Raw genomic sequence first — 11,311 nt, forward strand, 5'->3', positions numbered from 1 at the left:
ACCATTGTATTAAATTGAAGCCCACGTTGCAGTTCTACTAAACACTTCAAAGCGGGAATTGTTTTTAGAAACATTTTCCTTTACCAGGCTGAAGAATTTCACATCTATTTTTCATATGAATAAAGGAGAAAATAATGCATCCTTTTAGACTTTTGTGTAATAAAAGCAACTAGAAATAGTCTGAATGCAGGCTATTCTGGTATTCAAAAAGAACTTTGAGTTCTTAATAAGTGAACTGATCCAGCTTTACAATGAAACCTCTATCTTGGTTTATAAGTTTGAGAACACAATGGCTCTTGCTGATGAAAAATGTGGGGGTGGTCTAAAGGTCTTTAAGTTGGACTGTGGAACAAAAGCTGACAGAAGCTTATTTTTTTTAAACCAGCTGTCTTTCAGGATTTTTGCTACAAATTGCCCAAATTGGTAAAGAAAGAAAATGGATTTCTACAGATTATTTTCCGGAAGGTTTATAAAATGATCTGTTCAAATCCTGAAATAATCAACAAATGTAAAAGCAACAGTCGATAAGAAAAACTTTTTGCAGGTTGTATTTACACCTCCTTTCGCCGGTAAACTAGTTCAATGTCAAAGAACATTGATGTCTGTCTCTGTGAGTTCCGTTGACATGGCACGTCTAGCTTCCTCCTTTTGAGCGTATTAGCTTCATGCACAAGGGCTTTTCCCCTCCACCATGCTTTTATGAAGATGGAAAGTAATTTTGCACTTTTGAAAGTGTATCTTTCTAAATCTTCGCAAAGGAGTGTTTTATGGTTTTTCAAACTTTTCAAACACTGTCTTCAGTTAATATCCTCCATGAGTTCCTAGTTGTAATGTTCTAAATGACAAATAGTCATCAACTTTATATGGCTTCTTAGGGCAGCATGGTGGCGCAGTGGTTAGCACTGCTGCCTCACGGCGTTGTGGTCCCAGTTTCGATCCCGGTTCTGGATCACTGTCTGTGTGGAGTTTGCACATTCTCCCCGTGTTTCCATGCGTTGTGCCCCCACCACCCAAAGATATGCAAGGTAGGTGGATTGGTCATGCTAAATTGCCCTTTAATTGGAAAAATGAACTGGGCACACTAAATTTATTTTTAAAAACACTTTCTACGGCTTCTTGGCACTCAGAGCGTTCATGAGCATTCCATTTTTCTTTCCAACATACAAAACTTGGGACGATAAATTCTGATTACCGTCAAGGCAAGATGGTTATGGGGACAAGGCAGGAGAATGGGGATGAGAAACATATGGGAAACATATTAGCCATGATTGATTGGTGGAGCAGACCTGATTGGCCGAATGGTCTAATTCCGCTCCTATAGCTAATGGCCTGATGGTTTCAGTTGACCAACACTATCCAGACATCAGGGTAAACATCAAGGGCAGGATCCTTTGTTTCCCAACTTCGATTTCGTAATCGGTGATTGGGCGGAGAATCCCTTTTTATGATGGAATCGGGAGCGCCAGCTGTTTTTGCATCCTCCGACCACTCCAAAAGGGCATCATCGAGGAGCTATGTTAGACATAGACATAGAACATAGACATAGAACAGTACAGCACAGAACAGGCCCTTCGGCCCTCGATGTTGTGCCGAGCAATGACCACCCCACTCAAGCCAACGTATCCACCCTATACCAGTAACCCAACAACCCCCCCCATTAACCTTATTTTTTTTAGGACACTAAGGGCAATTTTATCATGGCCAATCCACCTAACCCGCACATCTTTGGACTGTGGGAGGAAACCGGAGCACCCGGAGGAAACCCACGCACACACAGGGAGGACGTGCAGACTCCGCACAGACAGTGACCCAGCCGGGAATCGAACCTGGGACCCTGGAGCTGTGAAGCATTTATGCTAACCACCATGCTACCGTGCTGCCCTTGTTGGGCCGGCCTCAGGACGTCACGTGAAGGCCTTCTCGGATGCTCCGCTCCCAGTGGGCCAAGATCTCGACCGCGCGGTTGACTCATGGTCTCAGCGGTCGGGAACCCGGCGTGGCAGCTGCGGATTGTGCCAGTGCCGCCACAGTCGGGTGGGAGCCGTGCTGCTGGCCGGCGGGGCTTCGGCGAGGACTGGGAGGGCTAGTGGGGATTGGTCAGGGAGTGGTGAGGGAGTGTCCAGGGGGGCACTGTCAGGCAGGTCGGGTCCGCACACGGCCGGCGCCATGTTGTAAGGCACTATTGCTGCAGGTCTTCGCCATGCGCATGCGTGGCCATGGACCCAGCAATTCATCGCCCCTTTTTGTCTTGCAGGCCGGGCGTTTTAAGTGGCGTGGCTGCTAACCCCTCACTGGTCGGAGGATTGGTGCTGGGGCGCTGCCAATATTTTTGATGTAAAACACCACGGATCCTCCAGACATATCCTGAAAATTGGAGAATCCAGCCCCAAGAATCTGAAATACGTCAGCAGGAAAATTTAAATATAGGTTGGGGTTTTCCGGTCCTGCCTGCCTAGGAATGGAAATTTCTGTCCAGATAAATGGACATTTGGCTTGTCCTTCATATTTACTGCCCCGCCCATGACGATTCCCATGATGGGTGGGACCAGGAGATTTAATAATAATAATCTTCATTAGTGTCACAGGTAGGCTTACATTAACACTGCAATGAAGTTACTGTGAAATTCCCCTAGTCGCCACACTCCGGTGCCTGTTCGTGTACACTGATGGAGAATTCAGAATGTCCAATTCACCGAACAAGCTTTTGGGACTTGTGGGAGGAAACCGGAGCACCCGGAGAAAACCCACGCAGATGCGGGGATAATGTGGAGGCACCACGCAGACAGTGGCCCAAGCTGGGAATCGAACCTGGGTCCCTGTCATTGTGAAGCACCAGTGCTAACCACTGCACTGCCGTGCCACCCTATAGTAAAGTCCCCATAGTCCCAGATGACCATTGGCTGCTTTCTCCTTTTAGTCGAAGAATTGACTGGTGGCGATTTAACCTGATGATCAGCACACCTCAGGCGAGGGGCAAGATTGAGAAGGCCAATGGATAACCTCAGCCGGTACGGGATTTGACCCGGTGCTATTGGCCTCATTCTGCATCACAAACCAGCTGTCCAGCCCACTGAGGTTCTGGGAGCCAGAGGAGCAGGAGCTTCACAGAGAGATACAGAACACGTCTCAGAACTGGTAGAAGAAAAGTTATACAATGGAGAAAGGGGCAAGCAAGCAACTGCCAGAAATTGAAAGAACAGCTAGGAACTGGAGAAACGAAGAGGTGTTTCCAAAAAGTCTGGAGTTAAAGGAACAAAGAGGAACTGTAACCAGTGTGGTAGTCACCACTAACTATATTAGATGTATATTCAATGTAGTACAGTAAGACTCCTGTGCTAGAGGTACATGGGTAAATCCCTGCCTGCTGGCTCCGCCCAGTAGGCAGCGTATAAATGTGTGTGCTCGCCGGAGCTGCTCCCATTCTGGTAGCAGCTACAGGAGGCCACACATCTTTGATTATTCACTACTCTCCTCTGTAGTAATTGATAGTGCATCAACCAGAAAAGAGTGCTGTTCAGTGGAGGCAGTCAGAGCTGAGGTGTTGGCTGGTGAGAAGCCGGAAAGATATCTGAAGTGGTTCTAAGGTTTGTGATATCTTACTACAGTTTGTGAGATGTCAGGTGAAACAATTGTGGAGCAATCGGTGGCCAGATTTTGTAGTTTCAAGGCAATTTGGAGCATTCAAGACAAAGGGAATCCTGAAAGGAGAGTTGGAAAATCTGGAGGTGGCAGTTCCTTGTGAAAACAGTGGAGAGGAAGCTTTGTTTGAAAGAGTAGTTGAAAAACCTGGAGATTGATTCTTACTGAAAACAACTGACGGAAGGCATTGTTTGAAAGAGGATTTAAAAGCATATGTTTTTCAAAGTGATGCTTGGAAACCTCATGTGGCAATCATCTGGGGGTAATTTGATGAGAAATCCATGGAGGACTGATTGCGTGGCACCTGCCATTTGGTTTCAAATTGGGGTGCCATCCTTGAAATCTGTGTACATCTATGAAGATAAGGGGGAGTGAAGGAGTATTGTATTATAATAAAACTTTTCATGTTTGATTTTCTTTTGTTAAAATTGGCATTCCTTTAAACTGTCTCTCCACGTTTTCTAAAGATTACGATCTTTTTGCCAGGGTTCCATTCTGGAATTTTCCCATCCTGTTATAACATAACTGAGATCATAACAGTGCAACATTTGGAGAAGCATAGCGTCACTGAGAGCAATTTCTGGATTTCTACATTTAATGGGGCATTTGTGGACTTCAGAAGTAACTGTCTGTTTCAGAGAAGTAATAATGGAGACCACTGACAGTTATAGAGTCATTACTACTTCATGTGAACTGCATTACAGACCATCTCTCCTGGGAAAACATTGCAGATGACCGGCACATGTGCAGAAATGCAGTGAAATTTGGTTCAGCAGGGTTTCAAGAATCATCTACACCAAACTTGTAACAGCTGACATGATGTGGTGCAGTTGCAGACGTTCCCCAAGCTGAGACATTGGTTGTATACACGTTGGTTGTATACATTGGTTGGCTGCAGCTTCATTTATGTTTAAGAATAAACCTGTTTTGCCTTCTAGCCTGCACCTCCTGGAATTATTACATGACGATGAGGATCAAACACTGGATTCTGAGCAGCCATTAAAACTTCAGAAGACAACTCTGGTAAGAAAAAAAAAACTCGGAAATGCCTTTCTTTCGAAGACTTGAGATGTCTAATATAAACATGGAGGACTGGGGCCAGAATGCCGAGCATGCGAGCTTTCTTTTCATGTCAATGGCATTGAAGAGGATGAGATATGGAAGGTAACACTCCTAGCAGCATGCAAAAGCCTCAACGTTTCAAAAGGTTAATCAATCCAACAGCCCCGAAATGAAAACATTTGATGAGCTTTTGGATCTGGTGAGAAACAATTATGACTCCAAGCTGTCCATAATCCCCCAATGCTACCATTTTAATACAACTGGGAGAACCCCAAGGGGACCCGTTACGGAAGTTCTTGCTAGATTGTGGAAGTTGACAGTCGGCAGTGAATTTGACTGTCACTGACCGAGATGCGACACGATACAATTGAATGTGGGATCAACAATTACTGGAAGAGCCCAGCTCAGACATCAAGAGGGCTATAGAAATAGTTTTGTCCCTGGAAAATGCCAAGAAAGTGACTCAAGAACTTCAAGGGATGACGGACAATAGCGGCCTCAGTTTGGGGGGATGGGACCTTGCATAGAGAAGTCATCATTTCCAGTGAAGGCAACCACATCCCTCTACTACCACCAACCTAACATTCCATAAGGACATCCTGGAGTTTTAAAACATGGCCGGATAACTCCAGAAGAAAGCCTCCCCAAAAGAGCACACCTGTCAGCCGCAGGGCTGCAATGGGTGCTGTCAAAGGGCATGACCTAGAGAAGGCTGCCAGAATCAGCTGCAGGCATGCCGTCCAGGCCAGAAGCCAAAGCCACTTCAGACCCATGACTTGCAAGTAATCCAACCCTCAGAGGATGAAACGATGTAGTTAAACTGTATCATCGCTACCAAGGGCGGCACGGGAGCACAGTGGTTAACACTGTTGCTTCACGGCATCAGGGTCCTCACCATGTCTGCGTGAGTGCTCCGGTTTCCTCCCACAAGTCCTGAAAGACGTGCTTGATAGGTGAATTGGGCGTTTTGAATTCTCCCTCTGTGTACCCGAACCGCGCCGGAGTGTGGCGACTAGGGGATTTTCACAATAACTTCTTTGTAGTGTTAATGTAAGCCTACTTGTGACACTAATAAAGATTATTATTATAAAGGTAAGACTGCTTGTCAATGGTCATTCCTTAGAGATGAAGATGGATACAGGTGTTACCGTCTGGCCTGGTGTCCCTTAGGTTTGAGGGCAAAGTAGCCATTTGGAGACAATAAAATGTTTGAAAGATGCAGAATCTGAAAGGCGTGTATATTCCTACAGATCCTTATGGGTGTTAATTGTGTAATTAATGGCAGGAGGCCAAACCCTCATCCAAACTAGATATGAGTCATGCCTATCTCGCTCGGACTAGATGAAACATCCAGAAAATATATTACACAATTAACACCCATAAGGATCTGTAGGAATATACACGCCTTTCAGATTCTGCATCTTTCAAACATTTTATTGTCTCCAAATGGCTACTTTGCCCTCAAACCTAAGGGACACCAGGCCAGACTAGCCACGTACATGGGAGAACCTTTGAAGATTTTGAGGATCACCATGACCCCGGTAGCTTATGGACAGCAGTCAGCGACTCCCACTCATATTCATATGAGGTTCATGGGTAGGGATTGGCTCCAGAATATCAGACTGGACTGGCTGGAAAATATTAAATTAGGAGTCGGCTGATAGTACGAGGTTATTAGCAAATACCCGAAAGTATTCCAAGAGGGCATCGGTTAAAAAGGCCCAAAACCTATGTAGATCCCGATCTCTTACCATACATTTAGGGCAGGCCAGTGCCAGACTCATTGCTTGTGAAGATAGAGACTGAAATCGAGTGGTTGAACAGCCTGAAGGAGAATTTGTGCAGTTTGCAGAGTGGGCTACACCAATTGTGGCCGTATCCAAGCCTGACAAGTCAGTCCGCCTTTGTGGAGATTACAAACTTATAATCAATAAAGCCTCACAATTGGATCGGTGCCATGTATAGGGGCCGCGTATGGCAAGATGGCAGGTGGCCAAACCCTCATCAAACTAGATATGAGTCATGCCTATCTCGCTCCAACTAGATGAAACATCCAGAAAATATATTACACAATTAACACCCATAAGGATCTGTAGGAATATACACGCCTTTCAGATTCTCATCGGAATGTTGCATCTTTCAGTGTGTCATGGAAAATATTCTCCAAGGGCTGCCTAGGGTAGCAATATATCTCGGCGACGTATTAATCACAAGGGTCACTGAACAAGAGCACCTAGCGAACTTGGGAGGGGTCTTGAGGTGAATTTCCAATGCAGGCATATGTTTCAAGAGAGAGAAATGTGTATTCCAGGCTGGCAAAGTGATCTATCTAGAATACCGGATATATAAGAAAAACCTGCATCCCGTGGAGGATAAAGTCAAGGCCATCAGGGAGGCACGGACTACTCCGCAAAATACAACAGAGCTTAAATCTTTTTTAGGCCTGATAAATTACGAGGGGAAATTCACCCCAAATTTGGCCACTTTGTTTTCACCCCTACACATGTCACTGAACAAGGCAGAATTTATGAGGCAGAATTCTACCGGGCCCCAGTGGTGGCTTTGAAGGCTGAAGAGGGAGGGGAACATAAAATTCCTTTCTGCTGCCTATCTGCTCAGAAAGCCCGATCTGCCTGCCATTGTATGATTGTGGGAGTTGGGGGGATGGGGTTGGGGGGGGGGGGTGGTGAATGCAATGATCTCTGGGGCAGTCTACCTTCCCTTGCCCTGATTTAAGCCCGAATACAGTCAATTAATGGTCACGTAAAAGGCACTTCCTGTCTGGCCACAATGGTGAGGCTGGCAAGAAGAGATCAGGGACGTAGGCTTGGGGGTAATGGATGAGGGGGGAGGGGCCAGAAATCAGCATGTTGGCTTACTCGGGCCTCGGGTAGAAAAGTATAGGGGTTGCTGATGTGTTGGGTATGCTGGGTCTGTGAGGACTGCGTTTACCATAGCAGTGAGAGAGACAGGCTTCCAACACTTGAACAAGTGCAACTCTATTTTATTGAACTCATAACTATTAAACATACTTTAATTGTGGGTTGACACTATGCTGAGTTGACTGGAGACCTGAGGTTAACCTGACCAGACTATCTTACTACCACATGGTGGATGTTCTAGTTGTTGCTCACAGGCTCTGACTGTCTCAGAGGCTGCATCCCAAGAGAACGGGAAAATTAGTGCCCTCTGGCTTTATAGTGGCCATGTTCTGTCTGGTGATTGGCTGCTGTGTTCTGTGCGTTCATTGGTCATCCTGTGTGTCAATCAGTGTCTGTCTGTGCACCATCATATACTTGTGTGTATATTATGACAGTTGCCTCCTTTATGGACCACTTCCTAACCTCGTAGCCTTTCTATCTGATCTCCTCATCCCACCCTTCCACCAAGGCCTCCCCTGCAGTTCCTCCCTTGAGATCCCATAACTACCAGCTCCCAGTGGCGCTGCTGGAAATACAGAGCTCTTGGCCAATCAGATTGGTAGACAGCTCCCCAAGAGAGGACTCCACCCTGAGTGATGGATGGAAGTCTTGCCCCTAGCCAATTAATGCTCTACTGAGTGTTAAATGGCTGCGGGGTTACATTCCTGCTGACCTTTTGAGCCACCCAAAATGTCCTGGCCATGGATCTGTATTTAATTTGGGACTGTTTTATCCATCTGATCTGAAATGCAAGTTAGATATAGGCATTTCATTTCTACATTGATGAAATCAAAATATATTTCTAGTCAGCCCTCTACAGTAGTACAATTACAGTTTTCATTGTTAAAATTTTGTTTCTTTATTCAGTTTTCAAAATGTGAATTATTTATCAGCCACATGCTCATGGAAAAATACTAATGATTAACACTGAGGATAATTTTGTAATAAGATGAAACATTGTTCAGTCCATTTATATGCATCATTGCTTCTCAAGGACCATATGATTTTCAGCTGGTTAGTCTTAATAGAAATTCTGAAGTGATGTTTCCCCACTGCCCCCACGATGAACTAGATTTCAATCACATCCCCGATTTGGTTTTTCCTAGTTGCCAAATACTGCCACCGGAAACCCTCTTCTCCCAATTCATGATTTACGTTCCTCAGCAATCCATTCCTCCCTCCATCTTTTTCTTCGGTTCCCCCTCCTAAAACACTTCCCCATTCCCTTCCTCACCCCTTCCTCTCTTCTTCTGCTATCTTCTTGCACCATTCCTTTACCTTCTCCTTCCCCAGCTCCCTCTTCCCTCTATATCTCTACTCTACTCCCACTTCACATCCTATTCACGTCTCCTCTTATATTCTCTTTCCTATTTACTGCCTCCTCTCACATTCCCCACATTGATTCCATTATTGCCCACATCTCTAACTTTACTTCACCCGAAAAGTTCATGGGCGGGAATCTCCGACTCCCCGCCGGGTCGGAGAATCGCTGGGGGTCGACGTGACTCCCGCCCCCGCCGGCCGCCGAATTCTCCGGCCCGCCAAAAGTCGGTGAAGCGTGAGTCGCGTCGCTCGCCCCGGAGAATGGCGGGGACCGGCGCGATTCAATGGGCACTGGGGCTGCCCGAAGTCTCCGGCCCGCGATGGGCCGAAGGCCCGCTGGTTTTTTGCCGGTCCCGCCGGCGTGGATCAGAGTAGGTCACTTACCGGCGGGACCTGGTGGCGTGGGCAGGCTCCGGGGTCCTAGGGGGGGGCGCGGGACGATCTGGCCCCCGGGGGTGCCCCACGGTGGCCTGGCCCGCGATTGGGGCCCACCGATCCGCGGGCGGGCCTGTGCCGTGGGGGCACTCTTTTCCTACTCATCGGCTTTGTCAGCCTCCGCGATGGCCGACGTGTAGGTGACCCCCGCCCTGCGCATGCACAGGGATGACATCAGCAGCCACTGACGCACCCGCGCATGCGCGGACTCTCGCTGGCCGCCGGAGTCCCTTCAGCTCCGGTTGACGTGGCGCCAAAGGCCTTCCACGCCGGCCGGCGGGGCGCAAACCACTCTGGCGCTGGCCTAGCCCCTGAGGGTGCAGAGGGCCGATACCGGAGTGGTTCATGCCACTCTGTCCCGCCGGGACCCCCCGCCCTGCCGGTACGGGGGAATCCCGCCACATATTAGTTTCAACTGCTCGTGATTCAACTAATTCTTGCAAAAACGTCAATTGTACAAAGAGAAAAACATGCACAACAGTGGCAGAGATTAAATATATTGCGGGGAGTGGAGGGGGTGTTAGTGGGGGGGTGAGGGCGGTGGTTAAAGGGTAGGATGAAAAAACAGATAAATTGACAAATAGGTGAACCAGTTGTTCCGCAGCGCACCCCCCCCCTCCTCCACCGCCACACCGCGGCATCTTGTCGAGCAGTGGAGGTGGCTAGTCGGCTCATCATTGGCTGTCAAACGCTCCCATGGCGAGCGTACGGACCAACAATACCAACTCCCAATACTTCCAGCTGCACAGGGGCACCAGACAAGGATGCCCACTGTCCCCGCTTCTGTTCGCACTAGCAATCGAACCGCTAGCAATCGCACTTAGGGCAGCAAAAAATTGGATGGGGATCCGAAGGGGAGGCAGAGAGCACAGAGTCTCACTCTATGCAGATGACCTGCTCCGCGGCGGGGGGGGGGGGGGGGGGGGGGGGGGGGGGGGGGGGAGCACTAAAGGGGCTGCCGTTCAAACAAGCCTGACACAAATTCCGCTACCTGGGGTTCCAAATAGCCCATGACTGGAAAGGGATCCACAAATGGAACCTCACCAATCTGACGGAGGAAGTAAAAAAGGACCTGCAAAGATGGAACACACTCCCATTCTCCCTCGCGGCGACAGTCCAGACGATCAAAATGAACGTACTGCCCAGGTTCCTCTTCCTGTTTAGATCCATTACGATCTACATCCCCAAGGCCTTTTTCAAAGCGCTGGACAAACTAATCATGGCGTTCGTATGGGGGGGGGGGGGGGGGGGGGGGGGGGGTAAAAATGCTAGGATCCCAAAGAAGGTCCTACAAAAAACAAAATCCAGTGGGGGGCTAGCCCTCCCAAACCTACAATTCTACCACTGGGCGGCAACAGCCGAGTGAGTAAGGGGATGGATCCAGGAGCCAGAGGCCGAGTGGGTGCGTGCGGAGGAGGCCTCCTGCATGGGGACCTCCCTCTTTGCCCTCGCCACGGCAGCAATCCCATCCCCACCCAAAAAACACTTCAGCAGCCCAGTGGTGACAGCCACCCTCCAATCCTGGAGCCAACTGCGGCAGCAATTTGGCCTGACTAAAATGTCGGACAAGGCTCCCATCTGCAACAACCATAGGTTCACACCAGCACTGACTGACGCCACCTTCAAAAGGTGGAGACAGGACGGAGGGACACTGACAGTCAGGGACCTATATACGGACGGCAGGATCGCAACACTGGACGAACTGACAGAGAAATTTTGGTTAGCCTGGGGGAACGAGCTACGGTACCTGCAGCTCAAAAACCTCTTACGAAAGGAGACAAGGACGTACCCACAACCGCCACGACAGACACTACTGGAAGACCTACTGGACGCAAGTATCCTAGATAAAGGGAACTGTAGCGACATGTATGACCGACTGAAAAAAAATAATTGGCCGTCAGGTGTGATCTCCCAGTCCCGCCAAAGTTTAC

Source organism: Scyliorhinus canicula, chromosome 16, assembly GCF_902713615.1.
Source record: "Scyliorhinus canicula chromosome 16, sScyCan1.1, whole genome shotgun sequence".
NCBI lineage: Eukaryota > Metazoa > Chordata > Chondrichthyes > Carcharhiniformes > Scyliorhinidae > Scyliorhinus > Scyliorhinus canicula.